Here is a 15,786-nt window from a genome sequence, read left to right as displayed (position 1 = left end):
ACAGCACTGGGTTCCAGGATGTTGGCCAGCCTCAGATTTAATTCAGAGATAGGCAGTACAAAAAAGATGTGTTCCCCACATGAGAGCAATGCAGACCGGCACTCAAAGCAGTGAACACAACCTAATAAACAAGACAAATACGCCGCCGTTATTGGTCCTTAATAAAGACGTCTGTCTCCCAAATATATCTGTACCCATCTGTCCCATCTGCTATGATGGGAACAGCGAAGTAGTAAAAGGGCCCCGTGATGGCATATAATTGGCAAATTCAGCAATTAACCAGAAATAGATTCATAAAGCGCTCTAAGGTCACTTAATGTTTGTGCTGAAAAATTGATGATGAGCATTTGCAGGGCTGAGAAGACATGTCACAATTGCTGAAGCGGGGAATTGCCTTCCTCCCCTGTCCCATCTCAGCGGGATATCAAAAAGATGATAGCAAGTTAATATCGCAGTGCGATCTATTGATTGCACTTGTCAGCTTTTACAATCTGGCTTCATCCGTCGGTGTGCACTCCCTCCGTCTCATTTGAGATTTTTCCTGGGAGCCGAGGTGAGCCCGTCCTCTACCTGACAAACCGTCGCTCCCTCATCCATCCAGCCCATCACTGCTACCAGCCGTCGGCGCCCCTTTTACAGCTGCGCACGAGAGCCCTGCCACGGTTCACTAATCCCCCTCATTAAGCCGGGGCCTCACGGCTCTCGTTACTGTACATCTATTCCCACGTGCCTTGTACCACCACACTCTAGGCTTTCATCTTTGGCAGCATGTGCGCGTTTCATGAATTTGCCATGTGCAATATAACATGCGTGTCAGGTTTTTGATGTCTCTGTCAGCTGCGGGACCAGATAGCACTGGGAAAGGCAGATGTTCTCACTCCATCTTGGTGGTGGAGGGAAAATGGCATGAAATTGCACTCATGCTGCTTGTTGTAGACTTTGACATGGACCCCTAACTTTTTGTTTTATACCCTTAGGCCGGCGATAGCCGTGGCCTGAGGCCTTGTGTTTTTGAGTTGTCTATGCTTTTGTGCCCACACACCTCCGTACATACTTCCGTCCCTTACATTCCTGTGAACGCAATATCTCAGTAACTCTTGGAGGGAATTTAAAAAATTTTGGTTCAAATGTCCACTTTAAGTCATGGATGAACTGAATAAAATGTTGTGGTCAGAGGTCACTGTGACCTCACAAAACACGGTTTTCAACCACAACTAAAGAATGCAGACGCTTATTATGACAATTTCACACTAATGTTAACTATGATAGAATGATAAATAGATGACATTTTGGACAGGCATGGACATAAACTGCAACACGATTGGTTGGCGGAGGCACACAACCATGAGCAGTCAGTCACCTAAACTCGGGCTGAGGTGCTTTCCTTTTGTACTAAGTTTGTTATTGTTTATAAGCCTTTCAGGATCAATACGAGTTTGAGGCATAGTTATGATAGTATGTGTGCATTTGGTGTTTGATCCGGCAGGTTCAGCCTTGGGGCAGCATCCATCTCATGTATTTATTGTTTAGTCATTCTTTGAGTCTTTCCCCATATTTCAGTATTCTTATACCAAACTCACCCAGAGGTTTGAGAGTCGGATGAAAACCTCCAAATACACATTTTATAGTCTGAAAAGGTGGGTTTTCTTGATGGAGAATAATTCCATCCGTTCCTCAGCTTGTGGAAAGTTTGTGGCAGCGCGGAAAATGCTCAGAGGATCTATATTAACCTCGCTTTGAAGTTATTTTAAAGCCTTACAATTCATTGCAGAAACAACTGAGACCAATTGGGGGCTGTGTCGTCGGGGGCAGCACTTCCATCCAGTCATAGAACTCCCTTCTGACAAACGGTGCAAAAGCCCCACTGACAGACGGCAGGGAGGATGAGGTTTTGAAGGATACAAATCATCCACCGGGAGACCGAATCTCAAAGTTGAGCAGCTTTGGCTCTCCATCAGAATTACACCGTGAGTGATGGGTTGTCCTTTTCAGAAATGACTTGTAGTAAGGATTCTTTTTTAATCCAGAATGGGGAGGGGGTGGTGGGTGTGTAACACTGTATCAGAGAGTGGTGTTAAATGTGTCTGACAAGGTATTAAACTAAAGAACCAGCGGTGGCCTCGCTGATAACAGCCGAATATTACTCAACAGGTTTTTTCCGTATACCCTAGGGTTTAAAATGGAGCATTTCTTTGCTGCGTGAAAACATTGTAACTCCGACTTTTGGTTAGGTGTATCTTTATATTTGAATTTAAATAGTCCATGTTCCTGTATGGGACCTCACTGGATACATGAAAAACATGCGTGGTAGCTAAGCTAAAAAATAAGGCTGTTCTATTTGTTGGTGGAGTTAAAGTATTTTTATTCCAACTGCGAATAAATCAACATGTTTTTTGTTGTGTGTCTTGAATGTGAAAAGGTAAACATCTACTAAGAAATAATAAAAAGAAAATATATACCATTGCCATGTTTTTTTTCCAGTACCTTATACATTTCAACACTTTAAATCTTGAAAGCTCTGTCGTTTGTAATGATACACATGGAAGGAGTTGCATCATAACTCAATACATAACAATTTAACAACTTAATCCTGTGCACCAGTACCTTTCTACATTCATGCCAACTTGCAACCCAACTCAGATTTATTTGACTGGGAAACATGTAAGTGGAAAAGCAAGTTGGAAAAGGGTGATTCCCAGTCAGATTTATTAACCCGCCTTTGAAAGACAAGGACAATATTAACCAATACTTGGCAGAAAGATTTTTTTTTTTCTGAGCCAGCATGTTTAACAGCCTGCACATTGAAAGCAAGGCAGGGTAACGCGATTCAGATAGCATATTTAAGTCCAAGTAAACCCCACATGCTTTACATTGAAATGAATGTGCACTCAGCCAAAGACAGTAAGGACCCACATTACCCCACAGACAACCACGCCAAAGTAAGATTTTGAAGATGATTTTTCACGGCACAGTGGGAGCCAATGAAGTGGTTTAACTGCTGTTTGGCTTTGCATGCACAGAATGAGCCTGTTGTTTGAATTACAAAGGGCGGCTAACATCCACCAGCCTCAATGAATACCCATTTTGTGCTTCATTTGCCTTCATTTTTTTAGCCCCAGTGACTGATGAGGATTCAAGCAAGTGATGAGTTGGAGCTGTTTTGCAGTACAGAAAACTTGTGAATGACAGCATATCCATCCACCCATTATCTGTAACCGCTTATCCTACTCAGGGTCGCGGGGGGTGGGTGCTGGAGCCGATAGCACAGAACCTATTTGCAACCAATCAGATTTCTATTAGCCACACCCAGGCAATTACAATCATGTCAATAGATCACAGCTGTGCTCTCCTTGGAATTTTAACATTTATGCTGGTTATGTTTTTTATATTCATTTTTTTGTAATTTTCCCAGCATGCATCCCTACAAAGCATAGTTAGTAATTGTGTGTGGTGAGCAACTGTGAGTAAAAAATGACAGAAGAATACCTCATAAATAAATCCAAAAGACAGATATGTTTGTATTTTTTATGTATTTGCATAACTTGAAAACCAAACAAATGTCATGAAAGAATGGAAAGTTAACTGCAGAAAGATGAAAAAAGCCTGAGAGCCCTCTGACAAAAAAACAAAGGAATATAATCCACAATAGCAAATATAAATACCTTATAAGAAATAAAGAATAAATAAATTATACAAGAGTAGAGGTTAAAGTCAGTTTTTAACATGTTCTGTAGGACTTTAAGGGCCATTGTAACAAAATAAGTAAAAAAGACTTTAAAAGACTTGCATCTCTGAACTGTATCTTTCAAGTCCACATTTTGGAAAACATAAGTAATTTAAATCATAAGTTGACATTTCTGAAATGAAGGGGCCAATAGTGTGGAAGAATACTTACCCATTAGTAGACTACAAAAACACATTAAAGAAAAGCTGAGTGTTGTGCGGAAGTACTTTCCTAAATTTATCCCAGAATTTGTGTTATTTTATAGCTTAAACTTGATGCATTCTATTACCTCAACACAGAGCAGTAGATAAATATTTTTTACTTAGCATTTCCAAATACAACTTGACAGTAAGATCACTACATCCAACGAGGTGAGACTAACATGCCAAATATCTTAAAAAAATAAACTCTTGGTCCATTCATAGTCGTATTAACTTCAACACTACTTACATGGCTTGTCATGCTATAATTTAGAGTGCCCTTCTGAATGTTTTTACATTAGACACTAGAAGAGGCTGGAAAAGAACACACAACATTTACACCAATGGTCTCACATAACCTTGGGATATGTACATTAAGACACGGTATGGTGTAACTGTGTGGACGGAATCGGCCAAAGCAGCATACAGGAGGGTGATAGACGAAAGAATCTGTGAAAATACACTTTTTTGTTGTACAGTTTACATTTCCTGGTCCTCTTTAAGAAAAAGGAGTTCCCCCTTCTCGTTGCTTTACTTGGCCAACAACACTGCTTTGCTGGATGATATTGGCGTGTGCAGGTGTAAGTTGCACTGTATTCCACTTTTTTACCTTACGATCCCATGTGTTCCCAACAATCAAGGCAGTGGTGGTCATTGACATGAATGAGAAGGCTGCGTTCATTCAAAACGGTTCTGCTGTCGTTCTAAATGTGGCCTCATTGGTTGATCATAGTCGTACCATTTGGCCTGGCAGATGTCTGAAGTTAAGGAACCCAGAAAACCTTGCAGCAAACCTAATGATTTCAGTCACCTTTACTCAAAGACAATACTTTCAAAGTGCTTTGCTGCAGGACCCTTTACATCCTGTCTTTGAGCTCTCCCGCTTATGATCCTTTATTGAAGACGGGCACTTGAATGCATGCACTTTTGGCTGTTTTTCTTATTCTAAAGCTCTGGATGTTGGTTGGCATACCTTTTTCACCGTGAGGGAATTAATCCCGGAGGCACTTTGTAGGCAGGAGAAGACACTACTTAGACTCAATGACCAAAATAGGCAGCTGCACATTGATGTAGGCTAAGGGGCAACATTGATGCAGTCCTGCCAAATGAATGAATGAATCAATTTGTGGCGTTAGGCCACTTTTGTCCCAGTTACTGTTATTTTAAATTCTCAGCCCTACCTTGTGTCTGATCACCTGGCTTTGTATATCAATTGGAATTCATCCACTATTTCACCTAGGTAATGTTACCTGGGGGTAAAAAGATGGACTGGGCTTGCACAGTACTCACGACAACCACTAGCCACAACCACTGTGGGACATGATTTCAACGTTGCTCGGCTCACTGCTGGCCCACACATCCACTAACCTCCCAATGGAAAAAAAAGAGACTCCAGATGGCCAGTCCGCCTGTGTCATCCTAACTGGACTAAATACACTTTTACTCCTCCATGCTTAGACGTCAAGGATGACATAGTTTGTACTTCTAAACAGGCCAAAGAACTTCTTAGCCCAATTCCAGATCTAAAACGGAGAAACGGTGGAGGTTACAGACCAAGTGAAGCTCTGCTTAGTTCATTCTAAATGGAATAGTTTTAAATTTTGCTCTAAAATGAAATAGAACAAAGTGTCTTAGCTAAGTTGTTGTTCCACCACAAACGTTGTTTTCTGCCATTGATGTATAATGAGAACTGGATATAATGCTGCCGCTCAGCCTTGCTTCCAATTTGCCCAGTTGCACTCACAGTATTGGGTTAGCGATACCCCCCTGCGGCCCATAATGCATTTTCCCCATGGACCACCACTGTAAAAGAGACATCTGCAGAACTATTGATAGGACACCGTCTGCCCACAAGGTCACTCATGACTCTTTCTAATATGAAGTGTTGATCCATAGAGGTTTTATATTTGTTTTTGAGCCTAGAAAAGCGATTTGAAATTGACATCACTATGTAATGTCTATGGTCCCAGCTGAACTCGTGGGCAGGGCCAGCGGGAGCAACACCACTGCACATATTCAGAAGACTGCATACCATTTTTGACATATGCACCAGGCAAGATCATTTTCATTGGACTGAGCACCATCTTGGGGTCCAGTATTCAGTTCTTAGAATACATCCATGTTTTGTTTTTTTTAACTCAAACTTTGACGTTGAGATTGATTTCCACCCTGTGATTTTTTTTTTTTCCATCTTCAAACTGATTGTCTGATATTTAACACTATAGCTCTTATTCAGCCCAGCATGCTTCAAACAACATACATAATAGATGATTCTTCACCTCGCAAATGCTTCCATTCAGTGTCACTGCAAGAAGTAGAGTGAGAAAAAAAAGGGTGTTGAGGTCATGTTGATGGATGGTCCTGTAGCACGGCAGATCTGCATGCAGATGACGGAGTTCTAGCCTGCAATTAACCTTTACCTTTTGAAATGCAACCAGAATATTTGCCTTTAATGTTAACATGATTTAATTGCCTTTACCGTTAACCTTTCCTTGTCCTGACCATAACCATACTGTAATTGCCATGTGCAGCTAATGTAGAAAGGGAGGATTTGAATAGTTTTTGTTATTGACGGGAACTTTCCCAAGTATAGAAGAATAACCCTGGTGATGTCATCTTGCCAGGCGGCAAATCATGCGGAAGTGTCTTAAAACTTGCATTATCTCTACTGACCAACAGGGGGTGACTTTTTTTAGCAAACGTACCCACTCACATCTGAAATGAAGACACAGAAAATAAACCTAAGAGCCCAATATGATCAGAATCCTAACACGTTAATTCACTGACCAACAATGATGTTAACAGAGAGAATAGAGCTGAAACAAGTGGTTTAATAACCACAGATAAAGTCGCTGCACACAGATTTATCTTGTTAGAAGATGAGAAAAATATAATATCGTGGCTTTTTTGATTGACATCACTTCACACCTGAATTAACTGAATTTAAAGCTGCAGGGCGATTCAGTGAAATACATTTTTCTAAAATAAAGTAATGTATTTTAAGATGCACATTTTTCAAAAGTTTTCTGTTATGTCAGTTATTCTTTAAATCCAGCCCTTATTTTACTTGAAATGAGAAGAACATTTATTTCTGTATTTCTATGTATTATTTATAATCCATCAAGTTAAATGTGAAAACTGAGAATAATAATTGTTAATATATAATTGATGTGTACTTTCTTTATTTGATTTGACAGTTGTTTACTACACATAGACGTTGTTACTACTACTAGGCTTCTTGAATATATATATATATATAGCACTAAATAGCGCAAGTAATGTTCCGGACCTTTGCCCGAGGAGATTTTCTCAATCTGGACCTTTTGGAATGTTAATTGAATACCCCTGGTATAGAAGTCTATAAAAAACTTGTCTCTTGATTTATTCCCTCAGTAAACATTGTAAACATGAGTTTATGGTCTCAATCTCTAGTTTCAAGTCTTCTTCAATACAGCATGATGTTCATTTAGTAAATTATGGACCATTTAGAGTAAAATAGACCATAAAGTGGAGTATGCTTTAGGGCGGGCTTAATGTGCTTGACGGGTTGCTACCGCTACCAGAGCCGTATACAGCATCTCTACGTCACTCCTCATTCCAAATATGGTAACTTCCGTTCACTGGTTAGGAAAAAACAACTTGGCGACGGCTGTAATCCAAGAATGCGACGGAGAAATTGCCGAACTTGAGGCTTCATAACAGCAATCCACAAACCAATGGGTGACGTCACGATGATTACGTCCACTTCTTATATACAGTCTATGCATCTTCCCTTATGCTTGGAAATACATTTAAAAAGAAAAGCCTGCACTAAAAGAAAAATGTGGCCATTTACCACGCAAGTAAGGTCTAACAAAAGCCACTGTTCAGTTGCAGTATGGAAAGTGTAGGATCTAGTGTCCTCACAGCTTAACCCATACTAGGAACTGAAGCCAAGATTTCTCAGGCTCTGCTGTTTGGGTTTATTCGTTTTTTAGCCACGCTACCAGCGTGCTTTAGGGATGGCAATGAGTCAGTGAGACCACCCACCAATTGACTGAAATATCTCAATAACTATTGGATGGATGTCCTTGAAAGTTTGGTCCTCAAAAGATGCCGATCCCTTGAGTTTTAATCACGCAGCCCCAGCAGGTCAAAGATTATAAATCATGTTCTTTATACATTGGCCCAGACTTTCATACGGACATCCATGGTTCCCTGATTTCCTCTAGCACAGAGGATCACAGGTTCACAGAGGATCCTATCATGTCTCAGCCATCAGATGGATTGCCATGGCACAGACACACCACTTATGATAGCTAAAATAACAACTACTCAATAAAAATATAAAGCCATGGATAAAAATGTTTTCAAATTGTTCCACAATTTGAAAACCTTTTGTTTTAGTGATTACATTTTTAAATTGAATCACTATACTTACTTTAGTGAAAAATGGTATATTAGTTTATATTGGCAAATTTTTCCTTGAAGGATTCAACAGTAAATGTATTTTATGCTCACAAAACTGCCAAATAAAATTCCACACACATCCCCTGACCTACCTTGTAATTTCCCTCTGTGTGTTATCTACAGCACTCGCAGCGTAATGACAAGTGTGTGTGTGTGTGTGTGTGTGTGTGTGTGTGTGTGTGTGTGTGTGTGTGTGTGTGTGTGTGTGTGTGTGTGTGTGTGTGTGTGTTTGTTTCCTAGCTTTGACGCTCTTTAAACCGCACTGGCTTGATGTAAGTGGCCGCAGATACTGAGGGGAAACCACACGGACTGCGTAATGACAATGTGTGTGAATTCGATAAACCCTTTTCTCATGGGCACTAGAATCACCCTTGCGGAAAATGTGATTACACTTCTCTACGGGAGGTGCAATGTGGGACGCTGTTACCGAGGAAGGAGGGGTTACTTTGCTCATCATTGAGTGCCCAGTTTGTCAGTCACCCTCACACCTACCAACAACTTTGACACGTGTGTGTGTGTGCAATGTCCACTCGTGTCCATTCCTGTGTCTTTCTTTTGAAGCCGAGCCCAGTCGCTAATGACTCAGTGTCGCGTGACGGGGATGACACCATGTGTTGTTGCCTTGTTGGTGTAAACTGACTGGTAAGTTGAAGGGAACGGAAAAACAAAGTGAATCAAACACCAACATACTGTGGTCACAAAGCAGAGGTTTTGAACCAGATTGCAAAAAAAAACAACTGCCGGCGGCTGTTGTTCACAGCCTTGTGAGTGATACATATTTTACTGATGAAGGAAAAACATGTATTACTCACTTACAATGCTCAAGAAGAATCAGACCGCTATGATAACTATTAGAATAATTTACTTCCCTGACTTTTGGCTTATTTCTGGTGGCTGAAGGTTTTTTTTCTGCAAGCCTTGCTACTGTAAGGCAGAAGTACAATAAATTAATCAGGCTTTTCTTTAACTGCGTTGCTCCCTTCCCTCTACCACAGACTGGCATTCTACTGACTAAAAGCATCTGAAGACATGATTTGACCCTTTTTGCTCATTTCTATTCGTGCTGAATATACTGAAGTATGTCATTGAAGGGCCTTATCTAAGCCTCTTCACAAATTATGATTTAATAATTTTGCTCCGACAACTGCAAGAATTCTGCCAATCTGAAAGTTGGCCTAATTCCTTTTGCGAGTCTGTTCATAAAATAAATTGAGATTTTAATTTAAACTGGACCTTTTTTGGGGTTATTTATTTGAACTTAATGTCTCTAAAGTCTGAATACCACAGGTTTTAAAATCCAATAAAACAACAATTTGAAGCGTTTTAAGGACTACTCTTTATTTTTTCTTGTTGCCAACAAATCTCAAAAAGATCCAAACCACAAATGTGTTAAGGTTAGTACTTTCCCCTCATCTCCAAGCCCATGATTTTCTGCCATTGAAGTACATTTTTAAAAACGTGTGAACTTTGTTCCCATGTTCATGTTCAGCGACCTGTCTTGGATACGTTACAAACCTGTGTTTCTAGTTTTTTTTATTCTTTTTAAAATGATTTCTAACCAATAGACCATGTATGTTCGACACATGCAGACTGTTTGGTTTAGAAACTTGCTGTGGTGGATTCTACCGGCATGGTGCACACATTTTGTTTTTTAAAGGCAATCTGTTCTGCCAGATCCTGACTCATCCGAAGGCCTTTGCGCACCAGGGATGTATTTTTTCGCATCAAAACCATTCATGCCACCAGTGATACAAATTTGAGTAAGTTCCAAAATATTTTCAGTAAAAGGTTCCAACGACCAGGATCCTATTGACTTGCAGTCTGTCTGAGGTAGATTGTTATTTTGCGTAAGCTACTGTAAGCTATTCTATTGAGTTCCCTTTTACATAAATGCTCTGAGATAATTTGTCTCTGGTAAACAGTTACATATGTATATGTATATTCAAGGATTCAAGGATCATTTTTTGTCGTCATGCAACACAGGGATGCAAAACGAAATGCAGTTGTAGCCCATTTTCAACACAAGAAAAACATGATGAACAAAACAAAAACAGCATTTCTGTAGTGACTTTTTTTTTATTTGCATCATAAGTAACGTAAACAGCAGCAACTAAAACAGTTCACTAGGCAGATAAAATCTTCACATCAAAAATTTTACATCACGAAAACATTGTCCGTCAACTTTTAATAAGATTGAGCACCAAGCATCGTAATGTAAATACAGAGTCTATCTCCTCTAGTCCCACTGGAGTCCTGCTCTCTGTCCTGCTGTTCACCCGTCAAGTGCAGCTTGATCCTGGATGAACGATGGAACCAGGTCTCTGTAAACATGTGGGCTCAACAGTCACCAACCTCCCATCACTTGGTTCGCATGAAGTCTTATTTGATCTATCTTATTTTCCTGTGACCGAACATCAGACAGACAGCAGCATGCTGGGTAGTGGAGCATCCTCAGGTCCTAGCTGGGTTAGCTTAGGTTTCATCTCTTCCCTCTCCTCCCTGCGGCAGTTCGGTGGTGTTTTGGTCCGGCATCTCTGGCTAGGTGGTCGGTCGTGGGCGGTGATCCTCTCAAGGGTAAAGACCTTAAGTCTGAATCTTAAGAAAGAAAATTGCAACTATTCATTTAATTCACTGACATATTGAGCTAGAAACAGCCAAGCCAACAGCTTGTTTCCCGAACAAGCTTTCAAATGCCTTCATTTAATAGAAGGCCACAATGCTACCAAATATGTCTCCTCATAGATATGACATCTCATGTTCATCGGAACATTGACAATGTTTATCTCATTATTAGTTAATGACCTATTCTCATTAAGTGCTATACCAATAAATGGGGATAGAAGGCTGAAAAACTTACATCTAACCTAATGTCTGTACATCCCCTTAGAACCCTCTGGTGTACACTTCTAAAGGTGCTGCATCGATTTCCTCAGCATTTGGGACCTTAAGTTGTTCCGAGGACGCCCCCCTCGACGTGTCATCTCATCCTGTACAGACTGGTTCTGAGCTGCTCAGGAAACACTTTGTATTATATCGAGTTAAAACCCCCATATGAATAAGATTCATAAATGCACCAGATCAGATTGATGCAGCGTATCACAAACAAACAAAGACAAACAGATTTCAAATGCATCATGAACTCTATTGATAGGCTTACTGTGCTTGTTATAATGAAACAGCGTTCTCTTGAGATCTTTTTCAAGTCTAAATTCTCTGTCGTTTTGGTATGCCTGAATGTGCACAGCGGTAGGTAATTGCTCGAAGCACTGTCTTTTAATGGGGTGTGGGAATTAAGACAGCTAATGACAGTAAGTCAATAATCAGATTTGTTTTTTTTAATTGTTTTTTTTAAGGCCGCTACAACTTTGATTTAAAGAAATCTCAGATGGTCAGCATTAACCCCACCATCCGCCTTCTTGGATCATTTCGGCTTAGCTATTTCCAGTCGGGGAAGGGTTTGAGTAGTTTCAGTCTCTTGAGGGGAGCGTGCAGTGCATCCTGCGTTGGCGTTGTTAAAAAAAAAACTACGATTGACAGGCCAGGCGTAGATTGTTTTTATTTAGTTTTGTTTGTAGGGTCCCGCGGTCGACAGCGAAACTGTCGATGAGCGAGATCCGCCCCCAGAAAAATCTAAACGTTCGCAAGTCTATGGAGCTAAATCCAGGTCAAAAGTTTTGATCATTTGAAATAATAATTTGAACCTGAAAGTTCAAGTTAAGGTCTTGAACATTGAAAAATACAGCAATGTATTAAAAATAAAAAGAAGTGAATGAAAAGTTTTGTTGGGTTGAATATAATTTTGATTCAGTTTTGGAATTTTTTCGCATAGCCTAGCGAGGGTATAGCGGTCCTGACGTGCAAAATCGGTCGTCCAACCTGGGTATAGGGGCCAAAGACCAATCGAACCAGTAGCTGGTTCCCTTAGATGTTTCCTTCAGGATAGCTGGCGCTCACAGTTTTTCCCCTCTGCATTCCAGTGAATATGTTGTATAGAAAGTGTTGAATCATAATTCTTGCGGTGCCCACGTTACCTGAAGGCAACATTGTTGAGGAAGGTCCTCAGCCTTCTTTGTGATGCTGTCACTCATGATGACACGCCCCTCTCAGTTGAAGCCACGCCCCCACGCTAGATCAGGGTCAAAAGTCTGAACTGTCTGAAAGTGAAAAAAAGATTTGAAACCGAAAAAAAAGATTTGAATCTGAAAATATTAAATCTGAAACTGAAAAATACAAGACCTCAAATATCAAAATATATATGAAAGTGAAAAATGAACAAAAAAATGCATTAAAAAAAATTCCAGAACTGAATCAAAATTATATTCAACCCAAAAAAACTTTTCATTCACTTAGTTTTATTTTAAATACATTGCTGTATTTTTCAATGTTTAAGACCATAACTTGAACTTTCAGGTTCAAATTATTTTTTCAAATGATCAAAACTTTTGACCTGGATTTAGCTCCATACGAGTCCTCCACTCATCATCATCTGCGAGATCACGGTGGGAAGACGCGCGATGAATCTGAATTCCGAGAGAACAAGGTGTTGTCATGAGTCCCGGGAGAGAGAAGCATGGAGGGAACAGACGGCGGCGTCGACTGGGAAAAGGGGCCGGATCAGACCAGATCGTGCTGGATTGTGTGTGGGAGGGCAAAGGCTTGAGAGAGAAGCGACGCATAAACACCTGACAGAATGAGCACTGATTTGGAATATAAAGACGTTGATGAGTGCGGGGAAGACTGGAGGAGCGTATTTTCATTAATTTAACACAGAATTTAACATTCTAATCTATTTTTGTTTGAGAAGCAAATGATTCCTTATTAAATCATAATACTGCTCCCTCAATTGTAAAAGGTTTTGGTAAGCTCCATGGCATAATTGCCTCGCATTGTTTAGTATGTGTGTGAGGTGGCTTTGAATACAGAGGTTAACATGTTAATGTGTGATTCTTCATGGAATGCCACTTGAGTGCCTGCGGCCTTATTCGGTTCAATATTCGTCAGTAGGTTGACTGTGTGTGACCTCTCGCAACCTCATCTTTTGAATTTTCTCCTACGCCTTACCTCCAACGGGCAAATAACCTTCTTTCAATAAAGACGGTGAAATAATGGTGTAGATAATGTTTTTTTTTAAACAGTTCTTTTCCCTTTTGCTTTCTCTAGGCTGCTCTCTCATCGTGCTTGCTGAGCGTGAATGTGTGGCCTCGAGGTGTTTCTGAGGGACCATATGGCACAATACCGCACAATATAGGTAATGTTTGCCTTTCTTTGTTCCATTCGGTTTGTGTTTCTGTTTAACATAGGGACAGTTTGAGGGCTCAACGTACCCCAGAAAAAGTCCTTGACGTTTCTTATCTGAGCACATACAAAGCAAACTCGGGCCTAGGCAGGAAAAATATATTCACTGTTACAGAGGTCTTTCAACATGATAAGTGACCCAAAACCTCAGGGCCGGTGGTGATAAACTCGAGCATTTAACACCTGATTTGTGGATCTGCTTGGTGAATTCTTCTCAGGCTCCACTTTATCTTTTACCCAGGAGTGATACTAAGTATCTTGGAAAAGAAACGTTGCGTAGTGTTGGCATGAATAAATGGTTCTTCAAGAAAAGAAAAAAAATGCCAGAAGACATAAATGAATCAGTCAGGTCCATGCCTGACTCTTCAGAATGCACTGTGTAGAACACAAACAAATCAAACAAGCGATTAGCACCTCCCACTCACATTATGAGCTTGCATATTGAACTTTACGCAGTGTATTTATTTTGTTGTCGTGCTCACATAACGCCTCCGTGCTCCCAGCATAGTCTGCACCTACCTGCATCTGTAGTCTCTTTGCTGCTGAAAAAAATATAAATGAAATTTCACTTAGTGCGCTGCATTCCTGACCAGCTATCATGATGGTGAAATGTAATATTCCATGTTCAAATATCTATGCATATGCTAGATTAACAGTATTGCTCTCTGTTACAGTGGTGACTCTGAATAAGAAAGTGGAGTCAGCAGCTGGTTAGCTTAGCTTAGCATTAAGACGACACGGGGGAACAGTTAGATCGTTACAAAATCTACCTGACAGCACTTCTAAAGCTATAGTGGTGAACAAACGTGATTTTTTGTAAGCCGAACAAAAACCGAGTCGAAACGCTCCAGATTCAAGCTAGCTGTTTTCCCATAACAACGGTAACAACAAAACTTAAATAAGATGACAACCGCCCCTTGACGGACTTTCTTACCTAAAATGATGAACAAGCGTAACAACATTACTTGTTACACTCGTCGTCATGCCACGTGACTTTCAGTAACGGTCGCTCGATGGACTACGTCACCTGCTCTGCGCGTCACTTATTGCACCTTAAACGTCCTTATTCGTCGTATCCTCCAACATTTTGTCCCGGGGACTGGGGCTGTTAACACACGCATATCCTCAGCCGAGGAGGCTGCAGGTGCAGCGGCTTGCGAAGACGAAGACGGGTTTTGACACTGCGATCACAGCAGTTTAACTGCCTGAGAATGAAGCTATAGCTGCCATGGATGTTGTCCCTACTGTAAAAGCGAGCGGTATTCCGCAGCCTCGTTGAAAGCTGTCCCACATTCTTGACGCACACTTTTGATCGCTTTGTTGAATCCATCTGATGCAGGAGATTTCAAAGAGTGCTTTCAGGCTTTTGAAGCTTTCTGCTTTCCTACTCAAGAGGTTAGTGAAGGTAATTAAAATGTGAAAAAAATGATGAGTAAGGTATGAGCACGTGCAGAATAAATGTGCTTCTTGTTTTAGCAGTGGAAACAAGAGATTTGTACCTTTTTATTATTATTTTTGTACACTGCTTTCACCTGCTTGGCATTTTGAAACCCTTTACAAAAGCGAACAATGCTTAAACTCAGGTTTCGTTGGATTTATTTTGATCCAAAGTACGTCTAGCTTAGAGCGTACAGTGCTCAAACAGAATGAAGTGGTGCCTGGCTATTGTTGATACTCAGCGACACAGAAAAAACATTGAAAGATATGAGAGAGGTAATCAAGAGCAGAGTCAAAGTTGTGTTTAAAAAAAACAATTCTGTGTTTTCTTGAACCTGAGATCTATAATGCGGTGACCGTGCGTGAACACACAATAAAGTGCAGCACTTTAAAATAGAACTCTCCTAAGCGATTCATGAAAGCATCTTTTATGACGCGTCATTTTAGGTGCGTCACATATTTTCCATTAACGTCTTGACTGCGGTAAAAGGCTGAACCCTTAGGCCGGAGTATGAAACACAATCAGATGAAGATATATTTTTAGACCACAATGAGTGAGGGCTTGACAAATCTATTCTGACCTGCACCAAGGAGATCCGACGGGCTGAGACTCAATAAAGAAGTCGCTTTCCTCTGAGGAATGTTTCGGGAAATCCATCATGCATTGTTTCAATTAGTTCC

The 15,786-nt window shown here is 40.5% G+C and overlaps 1 protein-coding gene across 2 annotated transcripts in view; it reads left to right on the top strand.

Moving 5' to 3' along the window:
* Window positions 1–15,786, top strand: part of LOC137877916 (leucine-rich repeat and fibronectin type-III domain-containing protein 2) — a 133,257-nt gene that overhangs the window by 77,761 nt on the left and 39,710 nt on the right. The window contains exon 3 of one of the 2 annotated variants that reach the window (XM_068718100.1): window positions 13,534–13,621. The exons of the other annotated variant lie outside the window; for it this stretch is intronic. The gene's annotated coding sequence lies outside the window, so the exon portion shown is untranslated. The remainder of the gene's footprint in view (window positions 1–13,533; window positions 13,622–15,786) is intronic. 2 annotated transcript variants of the gene reach the window in all.

Source organism: Cebidichthys violaceus, unplaced genomic scaffold (genome assembly GCF_023349555.1).
Source record: "Cebidichthys violaceus isolate CVI_PGR_0920_01 unplaced genomic scaffold, fCebVio1.0.p SCAF_22, whole genome shotgun sequence".
Taxonomy (NCBI): Eukaryota; Metazoa; Chordata; class Actinopteri; order Perciformes; family Stichaeidae; genus Cebidichthys; species Cebidichthys violaceus.
The sequence above is the reverse complement of the archived record's forward strand: the minus strand, read 5'-3'. Positions and strand labels throughout refer to the sequence as shown.